This window comes from Macaca mulatta, chromosome 4 (genome assembly GCF_049350105.2).
Source record: "Macaca mulatta isolate MMU2019108-1 chromosome 4, T2T-MMU8v2.0, whole genome shotgun sequence".
NCBI lineage: Eukaryota > Metazoa > Chordata > Mammalia > Primates > Cercopithecidae > Macaca > Macaca mulatta.
This window is the reverse complement of record NC_133409.1, coordinates 151680141-151697874: the sequence shown is the minus strand read 5'-3', so window position 1 is coordinate 151697874 and position 17734 is coordinate 151680141.

Sequence of the window (17734 nt, the reverse complement as noted above, 5' to 3'; positions counted from 1 at the left end):
TTTAAAGAAATAATGACCCCAAACTTCGGAAATGTTATTAAAAACATGAATCTGGGTATCCAACACACTGAAACATTTAAAGTAGCAGCAATTCAAAGATGTCCACACTGAGAGACATTATAATGAAACTGTCAAAAGTCAAAGACAAAATTGAAAACGACAAGAGAAGGGACTCATCGAGTACAAGGATCCTCCATGAGATTAACCACCAAATCTTCTTCAGAAACTATGGAGTTCAGAAGACATTGACATGACAAACTTAAAGTTCAGAAAGCAAAAAACAACGTGTCTCAACTGACAGTTGCATATTTGGCAAAATTCTCTGTCAGAAATAATGGAGAAATTCAGACATGCACAGGTAAATAAAAGCTGATGGCAATTGTCTCTGGTAAACCTATTCTACAATTAATGCTAAAAGGAATGCTTCACACTGAAATAAAAGGACATTAGATAGCAACTTGAAGCCATATGAAGCAAAGAAGTACACAGCTAAAAGTAACTTCATAGGTAAATAGAAAAGCAAGGATTTTTTGGGGGGTGGTAATTTGTAACTCCTCTTTTGTTTTCTCTATTTAATTTAAAAGAAAATGCCCATCAACTGATGAATGGATAAACAACATGGAATCTATTCTGCAATGGAATGTTATATTACCATAAAAGGAATAATGTACTCATACACGCTACAACTTGGATGAACCTTGAAAACATGTCAAATGAAAGAAGCCAGTCGCAAAAGGCCATATATTGTATGATTCCATTTTAATAAAATATTCAGAAGAAGCAAATCTAGGGAGACAGAAACTGGGTTAATGGTGCCAGGGGCTGGTGGCAGGGGAGAGTGGAAGGTAACTGCTTAACAGGTACAGAGTTTCCTTCTAGGGTGGTGAAAATGCTCTGGAACTTGATAGTGATGATGGCTGCATAATGTTGTGCACCTACTAAATGTTACTGCATTGTACACTTAAATGGTTACAATGGCAAATTTTGTGTTGATGTTTATTTTATCACAACTGAAAAGAGGCTGGCAAATATATTCCAAGTTTGCTTGGGAATCTGTCCGTCTGTCTTTTCCCCTCATGATTTCATCTCCTATTCAGAGCTCACCCTTGCTCTTCTGCAAGTAGAAAGCTTCCTATTCAGAACATGGTCCAAGATCAGCCAGGTCCAAACCCCAAAATGACTTTCTGTCTTGGATCCAAACACTCAGATGCAACTCTGGGGCTAACTTCAGGGGAAGTTAGGAGATTATCCAAATAAGTTGATTCACTGGGAGAAAGAATCTTTGGCTGTAATGTTAGGGAAGTTATGTTTGCGTTTCTAAAAAGGATCCTGCTTACCAGTGAATATATGGTTTTTGTCTGTGCAGGATGGAGTTCTCAGCAGAGGAATGAAAGACAGCCCTAGGAATATGATACACCTCATGGGTAGCTGACTGACCCACACATCTGCCACTCCCAGCTGAAGGAAACAGCTAGACTCTACCCTTCGCCCATCCTTCAGTTGTATTCCACTGGACATGGACCCTCTACAAGTGTGGACATTCCTGGATCTCAGTTCTCTTCCTGCTGTTGAGGAGTCTCCACTGCTGTGGCTCATGCCTAGATGGGCTCTGCAGGAGGCTGAATGTCTGCCAATTCTCAAGGCTGACATTCAGTGAACCCAGAAAAAGCCTCGAAGTTCACAGGGGCTCAGATTTTCATCTATGAAATGGAAGAATCCTTCTCCCTCTTTCAGGTGTAGTGGTAATTTTATATATATATATATATATATATATATATAGACACATACATTTATACATGAACACATACATGACAATCAGTAATCTATATATTGATGGTGTTCTTAGTGTTGCCTTTGCTGTGATCATAGTGTCCTACATTCTTGAACTTCTGGGCTCTATTAATGTTCCTCCCTCAGCATCCTGAGTAGCTGGGACTACAGGTGCATGCCACCATGTCTGGCCTCATTTCATTGTTATTTTACTTCAAAAGTTTTATTTTAAATGTTAAAATATATGTTTTTATATTGGAAAAGTGAAACCCTATTTGATCACAGAAGACTTTAAAATGCACAGACAGAAACATCACCTAGGCCTTTCTTTATTTATTTTTATTTATTTATTTATTTATTTTGAGACGGAGTCTTGCTCTGTCACCCAGGCTGGAGTGCAGTGGCGCGATCTTGGCTCACTGCAAGTTCCGCCTCCTGGGTTTACGCCATTCTCCTGCCTCAGCCTCCCGAGTAGCTGGGACTACAGGCGCCCGCCCCCTCGCCCAGCTAGTTTTTTTCTATTTTTAGTAGAGATGGGGTTTCACCGTGTTAGCCAGGATGGTCTCGATCTCCTGACCTTGTGATCCGCCCGCCTCGGTTTCCCAAAGTGCTGGGATTACAGGCTTGAGCCACCGCGCCCAGCCGGCCTTTCTTTAAAAAATCACTGCTATTATATTGTTGAGACTTTGTAGACTGAAGTGCAAATGGTGGTCCCTGGAGCTGTCTTGTGCAGTGGTGCTCATTTTCATTTTGTTATTTTCTGTATATATGTATTTATATATGCTGTCATTTTACAAAGTTGCATTCATATGTTATGGGTTATCTTGGATGTTGCTTTTTGAATGTATTATTATACAAGTAGTTCTCCATGTTATAAACTTTGCATAAAGTTTATACACTTTCACAAGCCACATCCCACTTCAGATAAGATGTAACCCAACTTCTTTTGGATCCATCTGCTTTCATTTTGTCTTGTTGTAAATAATGTTTTGACAAGCATCTTTACATAAAGAGATTCCTCTATGTTTAGAATTTTAGAAAATTCATAAGCTACTCAAATGATAAATATTAAGACACAGACTTTTAAACATTTTTAATTATTTTCATCACATTGTCACATTGCCTCTCTAAATCATCTTACTGACATATTCCACCACACCTTTCAGGACATGCTAGGACTCAAGGCTATTTATGGATCTGGAATCACAGAGGGGTGTTGGGGGTAAATGTTGAGTGGAATCACAGGGTCTTGAGGGCAACTGCCTCAAAGAAGACCATTTATTACCTTTTCGTTAGGGAAAACTGGATTAACTTCACCAAATGTGGTTGAATGTAACTGGCAAATAATTTTCAGAGGAATTTAGGAGTTCAATGTCTTTAGTTTCATCAGGATCTGCCCAGATGTCCCCATTCTGATTTTCAGGATCCCATTTATTCCCAATCAATGACTTCACTTAAATAACAGATATTCTTTGAGTTTGGGATTTGTTCTGTGTTGCAATTTAGCCACCCACAGAATGAGATTCTGTGTTTATTTTTCAGAAAGTTCAGCCCTGCAGCTACAGGAGATTAGGATTTCATTCAAAGGAAACAGAAACTTTTAGGTGACTTATGTGGCTCATGAGCTAGAAGTTTGCAGCCCTGAGTTCATCTTTTTTTCCCCATTTTGTCCAGCACAATTGGCAAAAATCAGCCAATCACCTTATACTTGCTAGTTTAACAAAGTCTTCTAAGGTGTCAAATACATGGTCACCCAGATCTTATAAGTATTTGATTAGGTCTATCCAGTGGTGATATTCTGAGTATTCACACTCTCTGTACTACTGGAAATAGAGTCATTTGTGCCTTTAAATCCCAAAGAGATTAGAGAAACAATTCAAGAAATCCCCCCACCAAATTCAGTCAACTCAGTCTTAAAATTCTGTTCCAGTGTCCCTGTGCCCCAGCAAGCTGGTCTGGGCATGGTCTGAGGCCTGGTGGGTCAAGGACAGCTGGCTCAGCTGGGGTGCACTGTGCCTTCATGGGTCCGCAGCCCGCAGTGGTGCTGGGTTTATGGGCACCAAGCCCATTCGGGAGTTGCACGCACTGAGTCGGGCTCCAGTGGCCCCCAGGCTTCTAAGGGACACTCTCCTCCTGCTAGTGCCAAGCTAAGCTGTGGGGAGCAGCATGCCTGTTCACCCTGACAAACTGCATCCCCAGCCCCTTCCACAGACACCCTGGCCTGTACCCTAGTGCTTTTCATGGCTGTGGCCATGCAGGCACTACTTCAGATCCCCTAGGACTGGGAGCAGCCTGTCTGGGGGAGACCAGCAGGATGTCTATGGAAGGCTGCTTCATGCTACAAGGGCGGAGTTAAGTATTTGGTACAGAGACTGGTTGGCAAAGTTGAAAATGTTGCCCCGGGTCCTTTTGGGGATTATTTACCAGCCCCTGGTTTGAGTGTTGTCTGGCAGGACCCCAGGCTCTGGGAGCCAATCCTCCCTCACTCAAGGCCTGCTGCAGCCTCCCGCTGAGGTCTTGAAACCAGCAGGAGCAGTTGTTCTTTGGCATCAGGGACACCGCAGGGCTGAGTTGCTCCCTGCCTGAAGGTGGTCCCATGGGGCCGGCTGTCTGGGCCAAGGATGGTGCAGAGCTGGTGTCCTCTAAATGCATCCTGGTGGAGCCCCAGCAGCTGCAGGTGCTGACTGCCTCTCACGACGACCCTGGGGGCCTGCAGCTGCAGCAACTCACCCAGCAGGAGTGGTGGCACTCAGTGTGCACATGACAGATGCTCCATCCTCAGGAGATGACAAAGACGGGGAGGACAAGGCTGAAGACACAGGTGCATAATCTCCTACTCACCTCATCTGGCACATTAGAAACCTGTCCTTGGCTCATGCACAAATCCACCTTTGGTGGCCACAGGCTCCAGCTTACTACAAAGGCCATGTGTACTCCATGTAACCAACACACCCCAGCTTCTTCCCACCTCCAGTCATCTCACCGTATGTGACATGATGCCAGCAGTGGGGGCCTGAGCCCTTGACCAGACTGTCTCAGTTCAAATTCCAGCTCCACTACTTACTGCTGTGTGACCTTGACCAAGTCACTTAACCTCTCTGTGCTTCATGAGCTTCCATTGTAAATGTGTGTGTTCACATATGTCAAGTACCCAGAAAGATGCCTGGCACATGGCAGCACCCACCACAGAAGTGGTAGCTGCGATTATTGCCTTATTAAAACAGTGGAGACGTCACCCATCAGGGCTAGAGACAATTTGGGAAATCCTGATCTGCTTCTGGATTCAGGTGGCAAATCCTGTAGGACCAGCAGGCACACGGCTGCCTCAGTGCAGCTGGCACAGGGCACCGCCAGCTCAGAGCAACTTGGAGCTCAGAACACTCTGGGGTCCGAAGTCCAAGCTGCTGGGGCTCAACTGTGGCGTCAGTCACAGAGTGTGGACCCCTCCCTATGGAGTCTCCCAGGCTCAGAGTCTTCCCTCAACTCCGGAAATGCAAATCCAACACGGACCGTACGGAGACGTTCTGAAGGTTAAGGAAGAGGAGACACGTGAAAAGTGCCCGGTGGACACCAGGGATGCCAGTGTGGCTGGGGGACAATGGTGAGGCAGAGTGGAGGGGCAGGTGGCCCCTCCTCAGTATGTCTCCCCCAGGTCCCATGAGTAGAGGTGGAGGCTCTCTCCAGGCTCTCACCCGGCCCCGCCCCAGCGTGTCTCCAGGTTCCTCTCAGCCCTGGTTACCACCAGCCCTGCAGTCTATCCCTGAGCTGGGAAGGGGCCCTTGAATCCACCCTGTCCTGCATCACAGTGTCATCCACTCGGGCTCACATTGCCCCTAGGCCGCTTGGCAGCCACTTGGCAGCCAAGGGATGGGGCCACGTTTCGTACTTTCTGACACACGGCTTCCCCTTCAAGTGCGGGTGATGACAGTGCCACACAGAACCAATGTTACTGCCTATCCTCATCGAGCGTAATTTTCCAGTTTTCCAACCCTTAATGAGCAAGGACGAGCATGGCTTCCACCAGAGGGCATGAGGTCACCAGTCACAGGGGCAACCAACAGGCAGAGACACCAGAAAACGACCCAGCAGGGAAGCGCAGGTCTTCACTGAGAGTGGGAACCCCACAGATCTGACCGTCTTCAAGCACATTAGAGAGATGCCATGAGTAGCAGCTGAGCCAGAGAGACTTATTTGCCTCCTCAAAAAGCGTAAAATTATGTTACATAACACTTTAAAATTTTCTATCAACACAAAACTAATCTGGGTGCTGTGACTTCTAGTGAGTCACTGGGACAGACGGCATTGTCAGGAAGGCTGGCTCTGTGGTGCCCCAACCTGCCAGAGCCCAGGATGGTGGTGGCCTCCCCAGAAGCACCTGGCAACTCACCTGCACATGGCCAGGGTCCCAGCTCCCCACACCTCAGCCACCACACCTTCTCCTGCTTCTCTTTCTTTTCTTTCCTTCCTTCCTTCCTTCCTTCCTTCCTTCCTTCCTTCCTTCCTTCCTTCCTTCCTTCCTTCCTTCCTTCCTTCCTTCCTTCCTTTCTCTCTCTCTCTCTCTCTTTCTTTCTTTCTTTCTTTCTTTCTTTCTTTCTTTCTTTCTTTCTTTCTTTCTTTCTCTCTCTCTCTCTCCTTCCTTCCTTCCTTCCTTCCTTCCTTCCTTCCTTCCTTCCTTCCTTCCTTCCTTCTTTTTTTCTCTCTCTGTCTTTCTTTCTTTCTTTCTTTTTTGTCCCATCTCAAGGAGAAATACACAGTTGCCAGAGGGTGGAAGGTCCTGACAAGCTCAGATATTTTTATTAGAATCACATGTTTTACTTTAGGATGCTGACTCCTGTGTCCATCTCAGCCTGGGCATTGTGCTGCCGTCTTCCAGAAGAGAGAAACTAGCTAGTGCCTTGTGAAGGGGCAGCGTTTCTCATTTCCGACAATGTCGGCCCCATAGCCATCCAGATGAGAGATGGGGGACACAGGTGAGGACCCAGAACTGGTCTCTTCCCACAAGACTCAAGAATGTCTTGAGTCTTGGAAAGTGTTGTGAAAATGCCACAGGTACAAACACCTGCGGGCCACTCTCACAGGGACAGCTCCATGAGGCACTGCCGCTCATTCCCAGAACCTCCTGCCACGGGCAGCACTTAGACAGTGACCCAAGGCCGACCAGGGAGGATGCCAGCCAGGATGTGTCATCCTCAGCTCTTCAGGACATGATGCCAGCGGGGGCAAAGTTATCCCCAGCAACAAGACAGAGGAAGAGAGGAAAACGGAAGAAAGGACAATGTCACAGGAGCCACCATGACCAAGAGAGATGGTTCCAGAACCGCAGGACGGCTTCACATGCAGATGCTGTGGCTGTGCCATTAAACTCCGAGAGGGGAGTCCAGGCCACTCTCAGGGTGCTCGCTGCCCTCAGCTGGGGGCCTGCAGGACATCAAGTCCTGAGAACGCCATGTCCTAGTGGAGTAGAATGAACTGACAGATACACAGCAAAGCTCCACATACTTTTCCTTTTCTTTGTGCCTTCAAAGTTCTTCTCAGTGTCCTCTTTCTTTTCAGCTACTACCGCTGTGTTGGTTTAAAAAAAAACAGGACAATAGTAAAAATTGGAGACAAGTGTTTGGCCATGAAGAGAAACACTGGCTATCTCCCTATTTTCAAGCGTGGGTGATGGTTGCAGTTTTCCAGCTCACCTTGTAGGTGATGAATCCAGAAAAAGCTTCTGTTACAAATCAAAATGGACATGCCAGAAGTATTAGCTCAAATCAACCTTGTCCTGTCAAACCACCTAGTGACTCAAAAGACCAGCTGGACTGTTAATTTCAGTGGCCAGAGAGTGGAGCTGGAGAAGGAGTTGTTAGATCAGGGACAAATAACCATGTTCTAGCGGCAACAGAAAATGGAACAAATGGTTATTTGCTCATAACCATTTGAATCACAGCAAGGTGTATAAACACATTATTGAGTGATAGTTTCAGTTCTACGCCCAAGAAAATGATCAGTGGAGTGAAGTGACTGAAGTATCACAGAAGATATATTTGTATTTTTTCTTTTTTCAACTTTCAGTTTCAGGGGTGTGTGTATATATATTATATTTGTGTATTTAAAATAAAATATATATATATAATTAAAGAAAGACTTTGCACCGTTTGCTGGAGCCACAGAAGCACCGCTCCAGAGCGGAACAATGCCTTACATCTTCAGTGTTCATTTGTACAACATTCACTAGCAGCTACAAAGGTGACTTAATTTTCCTCTGGAAATAATGCTTGCCTGTTGTGAGATGTTGGAATATATATGAACCATCATCACGTGTTAACACGCCATAAGGCGTTTTTGATACCTGATTCACATTATTAGAGTTGCTTCTTAGTATCCATGGAATTTTCACTCCAAAAACACAAGCCAGAAACTTAAGCGAAGGACACCTAGGGCAAATGGTGGCTGAAAGTGAGGAAGATCCAAATTACTGTTGCTTGTCCTGTATAAGGAAAAGAAGACAATTCTTTTCTTATTTGCCTATTTAATTCTTAATTTGCTAATTATAATTATACTTATATACATTTCAACATTTTAATAAAGTATTTTTTATGGTTAGCTATAACATTTTTAAAAGGATTCTGTTCTTCTAGAACCACTCTTCATACCAGTCTCTATCAGCCTATATTCTTCAGAGAAGCAGAACCAATAGGGGGTGTGTGTGTGTGTGTGTGTTTGTATTCATATGATAATATTTATTCATGTGATTATTAGGGAGGTACGTATGAAAATCTGCAGGATAAGGTAGCAGGCTGAAAACGCAGAAAGAACATATTCTAATTCTGAGGCAGAATTTCTTCTCTGGGAAACCTCAGTTTCTGCTCACAGAGTCTTCTACTGATTGGATGAGGCCCATTCACATTATTGATGGTCATTTTCTTTTTGTAAAGTCAGCTAATTCAGCATGGGGAAGGGGGTCATGGTAGACACCGGGGTGGGCTGGTCTCCCCACCTCCTCACATTAGGCTAACAGGGACGCAGACACATTCAGATGCCTTTGCAGAAAGAGAAGCCAGAGGCTCTTGAAGTCACAAAGGGGAAGCGTGAAGAAATCCTGCATCTCGGTCCCTCACAAGACAGCTGTCTCACGCTACAGAAAACAATAGTCATGAACAAATTCAGGTCAGTGGCTATAAAGGGTAATGCTCTGAACTCCCCACTACACACTCAACATGTCCCAAAGAATCACCATAATTCAGTCTTGTCCCCTCTACCCCGTCCCCTTTCCACATGAGGCCCTCCAGGACATCACCTTTACAAGCTGTGAGAGACACATCACAGCCCTGGCCACTGCCAGGGCTGCCTGGGGTAGGACGAAAATAGCACCTGGTCAGAGCCTGAGGAGATGTGGGAGAGGAGGAGTTATGGCATAGGTGAGCTCCTCCACACTTGTCTCCCATACTTAACACAGCCTGAGCACCTCCTTCTCTACCTCTGGGAAGAAATCATCCTGTGAGGGGCCAGGGAAGAGACAGGGCCATGAGGTCCTAGAGGAACCCCCTAGTCTTGGACCCCAGAGAAGTTTCCAAAACTGTGAGTGCAGACCCAGGGCAGGAAACACGAGGTGGGATGTGGGAAAGCAGATGTGGGAACTGAACCAACTGCACAGTATATAAAGACATACTTGGTATAGAATAGATACAAAGTTAGATTTGGTCTTTGGTGAATTCATGAATATGATTGTATTAAAATGTAATTGTATTGCATAAAAATTATAAAATGAAGAATACCAAAAAAATTAGGAAATATTTCATTTTGTGCAAGGAGTGTACATTTCAATTCATTAATTTATTCCAATAGAGAAAATGTTATACGCTTATCTGTTGAGCCTATGTATTAATTTTCTGTTACTGCATAACATACGACCACTAACTCAGTGGCTTTACACGGCACCCACTTATTTCTCTACGTTTCCTTAATGAGAAATCCAGATCTGGCATGAATGATTCTCAGTTCAGGATTTCCCAAAGCTGTGTCCTCATCTTGAGGTTGGGGTCGTCCTTCAAGTTTACATGGAGCTTGGTGGCAGAATTCAGTTTCAGGCAGTTGTAGGATTGTAGTCCTGGTTCCTTGCAGCTGTCAGGTGGAGGTGGTGAAGGGGTGGCCTGCCCCTCCACACCTGTGGGTGTTTCTCTTTAGGTGGAACGAGAGACTTGAGAAAAGAAATAAGACACAGAGACAAAGTATAGAGAAAGAAAAGCGGGGGCCCAGGGGACCGGCGCTCAGCTTACAGAGGACCCACGCCGGCACCGGTCACTGAGTTCCCTTAGTATTTATAGATAATTATCTTTACCATCTTAAAGATAAGGGAGTGTCAGGACAATAGGATCGTTTTTAGGGAGGAAATCAGCAGTAAGACATAAGAACAAGGATCTCTGTGACATGGATAAGTTTAAAGGAAAATCCTGTGCCTTGAGATAAACCTTTTAGCAGCATTGTTTCATCCTATCACATGGGGATAAACCTTGGACAATACCTAGCTTTTCTAGGAACAAAGACACACCCTGCATGCCCAAAATCCATTAAACCTTGAGTTACCACAGCACATGTCTCTTGCAAGGACAAGGTTGGGGGTAGGATCACAGATTAACAGCATCTCAAATACAGAACAAAATGGAGTCTCTTATGTCTACTTCTTTCTATATAGACACAGTAACAGGCTGATCTCTTTCTTTTCCCCACAGGTGGGGTGGAGCTGCTCTCAGTTCCTGGAGCCCACCAGCATCCTTTGCCACATGGTCCCTCCATTTTCAAAGCTCGCAGTGGAGGAAGCTCCTCACATGGAATCGCGCTCACTCTGTGAATCTCTTTGCTGAGGAAGAAACAAGTTGTTTCAAGACCTCACCTGATTAGGACAGTCCAAGCCAGGATAATCATGGCCTTAAAGTCAACTGATTTGGGACCTTCCTTGTATCTGCAGAACCCTTCACAGTAGCACCTACAGTAGTGTTGATTGAGTAACTGGGGGAAGGTGAATAACCAGGGTTGGTTATTTGGAGGCCATCACTGAATCATCCTCGCATAGCCAGGATCTTCCTTTTGTGTTTAATTGGGTCACAGTAGGAAACTGAAGTTCAAATAAATAGATTGCTGTGAATGTTAATAAAATACATCCTACTGATACATGGAAATACTGAAATCTTAAAACCAAATAACAGTGAATATCTTTTAGTTAATTTAGAGTAAATAAAAATTAAAGTGTAGTAATTCTTTCTCTTTTGAAGCTCTTTTAGTTGTCTATTGCTTTTAATAAATAACGTAAAGTTTGACTGCCCAAAACAACAAATAGTTATCATCTCCCACAGTTTCCAGTGGTCAGGAATCTGGGAGAGGTTTCCTTGAGTGCTTCTGGGTCAGGGCCTCTCACAGAGTTTATTGGGGGACACACCTTTCATAGAATATGGGGAGGGAGCCAGAGAACCCTGAGAAAAGTGGCAGGCCCAGATGCAAGGCTGACTCCAGTGCTGGACAAAAGGAGAGAAGGTTTGTTGGATGCATCCTAGACCACAGGCAATCTAAGGAGAGTTGAGCAAGGCCATGGAGGAGTCCTCCGGCCACAGATGGCCAATAGAGGAGTCCCCTGTTGCCCAGGATTGGCCTGCCATAGTGTCTGTGCTGTTACCTGTCAGTGGCTGGAACAGCCTATGAGAAGCAGGGCCTCTGCACCAATGCCGCTGAGGATGTCAGAGCACAAGAGCGAGGCCTTGGGAAATTACCTGGGAGAGTGGCTCAAACCTTCCTCCTGAGGAGTCTGGGCCTTTGGAAATCAAACTCTCTCAGACTGGGTTGTTGGACGATTCTGTTCACATTTGCAATGGGACAAGGGGAACAAGGAGGCCTCCAAGTGAATCTGTGGATTCCACACAAACTCCTCCTGCCCCATATTGTGTAACAGCAGCCCTGCCTCGTCCTGGGGATCCGGGTCCAGCAACTCTGCCTGGAGAGGAGGGGGGTGCTCTTCTCCTCTGCTTCTCTCTGGGCCCGTATTGTCCAGACTTCCCTGGAAGCAACTGCAATGTGTAGCTCAATGGGCTCTTGTTTGTGCCCTTGTCCGAGTGCCTCCCTGTGGAAAACCAGGACCTCCCATACTACAAAGCCCAGACTTGGGAGATGAGAAGTGCGAGTTCCACAGCGGGTGAATATAAGGGATGGGACACGGAGCCACGCCTTCTTCCATTCCTTGGTGTCTGAACCAAGTTTCTTCCTACTGAGAATACAGCACCGTAGTGATGTCTCTGATTCAATCAATGCACTGTGTCCTGAAAGATGGACCCGTTCCTCAGTGTTTCCTCCAGGCTGGTTCTGAGTTGTGCCTGTTGAAGGCCTGTCCATGGTTCTGTGTGGCCTGCAGCCCCTGCATGGTGCAGATGGTGATAGGATCAGTGGATCCCCTGGTCATGGCCCATGCTGCCCCTACTTCCATTTCCCTGCGAGGTGGGTCCCCCAGGAAGACACTGTGCTGGCAGTAATTCCAAACCTGTGGATCAGGAATGTCCGCAGCTCCTGGATAGTGGTGCTGGCGGAGAGTCTGAGAATAGGGGAAAACAAGCCTACCCATGGAGGAAGTGTCTATCCCTGTGAGGATGAACCCCTGGCCCTTCCATGATGAGGCTCGATGTGGTCACTGTGTCACTTAGTGGCTATTTGATCACCTAAAGAAATAGCGCCCTAGCAGGGCTCATCAGGGCCTATCATGGCCCTCTAATCCTGACAAGCTGCATATTCAGAGGCAGCAGCAGCTGGATCAGCCTTGGTTGGTGGGAGTCAGTGCTGTGCTGGGCCCATTGTAGCCTCCAAATATGAGGTCACCTATGGGTCCAGCAGCACTGACTCGCACCTGCCAAGGCAGTCGAATGACCTGGCAGGATGGGCAAGTGAAGGGAGCTAGTGTGGTTCCTGCATGCACGCACCCATCCTGCCAGGTCTGAGCGACCCACAGTGAAGGCTGGCTAACTTGCATTTGTCTACTTGGTTGCTCACTGACACCTCATGGGCAGGTATTTTCTGCGTGGATGGGGTGTTAACCTGGGGTTCAGGGTCAATCCACATGGACCATTTCCATCTCATGATGGACACTGTTGGGCCCATCCAATCTACGACTCTGTAGATCACACAGAAGCCAATTGATATAAGCAGTTGGAATCACATGATTCTTGGTGTCCCACGGTCAAGAATTCTATCTGATCAGGGCCAGTAACACTAATGTTGCCTCCAGAAGGTGGCATATGTGTCTGCTGTGGATGACATGATCTTACTCCAGAATCCAAGGCCCTCCACTGTGACCTTCCCCTGATGCTTGGTTCAGCTCCATTCTGCATCTTTCCCCACCCCTGCCACCTCCAGCACCAGGGGGACTGAGGGACGGTGGCTGCTGGCACCACAGCCTGGATCTGCTGCAGGGTCCTCTCCTGTGTGGGCCCTACTTGAAGCTGGCATCCTCGTATGTAACCAAAAATGTGTCCAAAATGATATACCTAGATATGGAATGTAGTGTTGTCAGAACCCGAAGAGATTCACCAGGCAGTGTGCTTCTCTCTCTTTTTTTTTTTTTCCAGTGAAGATGAAAGATGCAACAGGTTCTTTTTTGTTTGTTTTGTTTTTTTGTTTTTTTGTTTTTTTTGTTTTTTTCTGTTTTGTTTTGTTTTCACTCGGAAGAAATTTCCCTGCATGCCCCTAGCCACCACACCCATAAAATTTCACTGTAGTGGCCACTCCTGAAGTTCTGTAAGATTTGTCCTCCTCTTCCTGGGGTGCATGTGTTTTACCAAGGCCTCCAGCATACTTTCCACCTTCTTTCTCATCCATCCCAATCTATGATGTTGCCAATGAAATGAACAGATTGAATATTCTGTAGAATGTTCGGAATCACTTAAGACTCTGTTATAGATAGCGGGAGAGTTCTAATAGCTCTCAGGGAAACTGTAAATAACTATGATATGAATATGAATAACTCCATATCCACTTTCTAATTGGAAAGGAAAGCACTCAGCAAATCCCCGGCGGCACACCATTGGCCTGCAGCCTTGTTAACCTCCGCTAGCAGTGATATGCCACCAGCATGGCAGCTGCAATCAAGACTGCCACTAGGTCAAGTCTGAAGTAATCCTGTTCATTCTTTAGGTCCCATCAGGCTTCAGCAAGGACAGAATACACGGAGATAACAGGCAACTCCAACACCACCCCACTTTCTACAGCTCTCTAATGGTGGTGCTACCCCCACAATACCTGCAATAACCTCCACAAGACCTGCCCTGGGATGTCATATCACTTCCGATTCAGTTGAGAAGGGGACAGTTTCAGAGGCTTCCCTTTGGCCTTCAGCCCAATAAGAGTCCTCACTCCACAGGCGAGGGATCCAGTGTGGGGGTGACTCCAGCTGCCAGTGCATCAAGACCAATTATGCACTCAGGAAATAAGGAAATAAACAGGGCTGGGACTATGGGATTATGAGCTATAATGTGTCCCGGCCTCTGGAAGCCCCTCTCTGATGGGACATGATGGTGTTGTGGGAATCTGGGCATCAATGTCAGCTCACAGCCAATGTCAATCCTCCCCCAAATTCGGCCTATTTCCCTTGCCCAGTGTACAGTCTCCTGAGTAAATGGCTGTAGGTTCCTTTGCAGAAGAGCTCAGGGAATTGAGCCAGCATACACTTCCATGCTGTTCCAGGGTCTTCCTCCTATGGATATGGACTCCTCCTCTGTCACTGGGATCTGAATCTGAAAGTTGGCTGAGGTCTGGGCATTGAGAATGGATTATGATTTTGTATTGTGTCAACCACGCTCAGCCTCCTACTCCTCAATTCTTGCTTTCTTTCCATAGATATCAAGCAGCACCCTTGCTGGCTGTCCTTCTGTTCTGAACCTGAGACACTGCTCTCTATTAACCTTCCCCACATCCCTGCAGGTCAAGCAGAGCCTTGGCTGCTTTGCTGGTGTTGTCATGGTAACTGTGCCCTCTGACTTTTGCAGGTCAATGCCACCACTATCTTTTCACTATCTCTATCTTTTCAGGGCCACATCCTCAAACAGATAGTAACTAGCCCAACTCTGGGACCACGTTTCCTATCATCATCCCCACCCTACAGAGGACAGAACCTCAACATTTCTTAGTGATGCAGATCTCTCTCACCAGCACGTTCATGAGGGCTCTGGTACAAGTTGTGCCCTCTGGGCCTTCTGGTGGGACATGACCCTGATGGGCCTCTGGCCTCACATAACGTCTCCATCCACACCTCGACTTTCCTCAGGCTTCTTATTTCATCCTCTGCATGTTCCAGGGCAATTAAGTTGTGGTTAACTTGTTGAGAGTTGGGCATTATTTTTTCCAGTCTACATAGAGCCACCCAGCAGTGAGTGTGCCTCATGCCCTGGAGTCCCTGATACACCCATGTCCTGAGAAACCGCCCTCAAGCCAAAGGATTTTTATTCATCCAGCCTGACATTCTGATGCTTTGATCAAACACCCTCACATTCCAATCCCGGAAGTGCTCCGTGGGCTCCTACAAGGCCATGCCGGCTGGTTCCTGCAGAGCTCCTGAGAGGGATTCCCGCTGCATCACAGGGGGGAGGCTTCTGCAGCATCTTCCAGTGTAGGAAGCGGGAACTATTACCAGAGAAAGGCGAGCCTCCCCTGCATGCCCAGAGGGTCCTGGAGGGCACCCATCGGATAACTGTTCCAGTTTGCAGGATCTCAGGTTTCCCCAGCAGGGCCCTGACTTTCCTACAACAGGCGTGCCTTGGCTGAGTGTCAGACATCGCTGGAGTGCTGTGACCCTCACAATGATGTCTTCAGCTGCTGTTCCATGCTACTTGCCCTTCCTCTAGAGGAGATAAAGGACTGTCCATGAGACACTGCAGAGGCTCTCACACATAGCGACCGACTGCTGTTAACAATCCTCAGATTCTCATTCTCCTTTTATATGACACCAACACGGCTGAGTAGTATTCAGCCAACTCCACTGTCTCTGTAGGTTTCCCTCTCACCCTGTCATTACTATGCAGAGGCTTCTATCATCACACCCGGCAGAGCTTCCCCTAACCAGGGCATCTTCTCAGGTCAGCACTGGGCAGATCCACAGTTGCTTGGCGGCACCTTGTGCTATGCACTTTCTGTGTCCTCCACCAACCCAGATGGCATCCTCTTGGCCAGCCAGGCAGTGGGTGAGCTCATCCCAATTCCCCATGCTTTGGCCTGTGTTTTTGGAACACTTCTGATACCACTCTTGTTAGTGTCCCCGGAGAAGACTCTAATATAGTATTAGATGTGCAAGAATTTATTAGGGGAAATGCTTGTGACAGAAATTAGGGAGGAAGATAGAAAACGCTGGGAGAGCCATCAGAGGGTGATGCAAGTCTAAACTCCAGTGAAGGAGAGAGGGAGGGAGAGTCAGCTGGGAGCGCCCTGGACCCACTGCAGGCTAAGGGAGGTTCAGTAAGGGGATCAGGGAGTCCTGGAGCTCAGTCGGCCTTCAGTGGAGGAAAGGTCCTGCCTTAATTTCCCTGCTGTTCTCAACCTTGTCCGGAGGAAGCCTATGGGAACATGGTTTCAGAGCAAATGTGGTGATAGGTTTCAGGCTAGAATAGCTGGGACCATCAGCAGTTACACTTCCTCTAGCTGAGGGCCTCAGGTGTGCATTCCTGTGACTGCCACAGTGGTCCAGTGGAGAGAGAAAAAATGATGATGATGAAAGAGAAAAAAAGAATGGACTGATGAATTATTATCTTTAAGTAGATGAGATAGGATGCGGTTTGGACACCGGCAGAGGAACTGGCTCTGGCTGGGACTAGGTTAACCTACAACAACTGTCTATGTGGTGGAAGGCCCATCAAGTGGTACAGCTGCAAATGCATGAGCTGATGGTGGTGGAATCTGTAACTGTCTTCTAATGTGTTCACTTCTCTCAGTGAGGTAGGAAGCAAGGTCATCAGCGGAAGTAAGAATGGGGAGAGAGGGTTGGATGTGTGAGCACAGAGAGAAGGTGTGTAAGAGTCACCCAGGCCAGGAGGAGGCTGAGGGTGAGCCATGCAGGGAGAGGGTGATTGCTGAACGTGGTGGGGGCTCCCCAAGAGGTTTGGGTCGTGAAGGTAGAGAGAACAGTCAGTGTGGTGTGTGCTGCTCTCCAGCCTCCTGCATCTCACGGGGGCAGGTGAATGTAGGCAGAGGTGGAATTCACCAGCTGTGTAGTTTTGCCGAGCAAGTGTGACAACGCAAGGGAGAGACAAGGGAGGGATGGAAATTATATACCATAGAATTCAAAATGGGTGAGGAGGGAGGAGAGGACACCCAAGGCTCAGGGACAATGGGTAGATGGCAGGATCACTAGATTGAGAATCCCGGGTTGGGGGGTGCCAGGGGGGTCAAAGGATTGCTGAAATTGATATACTACAGGGTGGACACCAAGCCTGAAAAACAGGTACATATAGAGTGAATTATTTGCTGATATCAAATGACAACATATGATAAAGTGATAGTATCTGTGTCCTCAGAGCCTGTGGCCACCCTGCAAGGGGATGAGTGGGAAGACGGTCAGAGTGGGAAGTGTCAGACTGAGAGTATTTAAGGACTGGGGTTCTTGGCCATGATGAGGCCTAGATGACAAGGGCACAGGGCCCAGGCACAGCAGAGGAGAAGGTCATGGAGGAGAGGAGTTTTAGGATCTCAGATGCCAGGGAGTGAGGGCATGCTCTCTGCTGTATGGGTGTCTATTGCTGTCATAAAATTACCACAAGCCGAGTGGCTTTAAGCAGCGCCTCTGTCACGTCACAGATGTGTGGGTTGCAAGTCCAGTCTCATGGGGCTAAGATCAAGGTATGGGCAGGTCTGTGTTCCTTCCTGGAGACTCTGGGGAAAAATCCACTCCCAAGTTGATTCAGGCTGTTATCTGAATTCAGTTCCTTGCAGATAGGACTGAGGTCACTGTTTCTTTTCT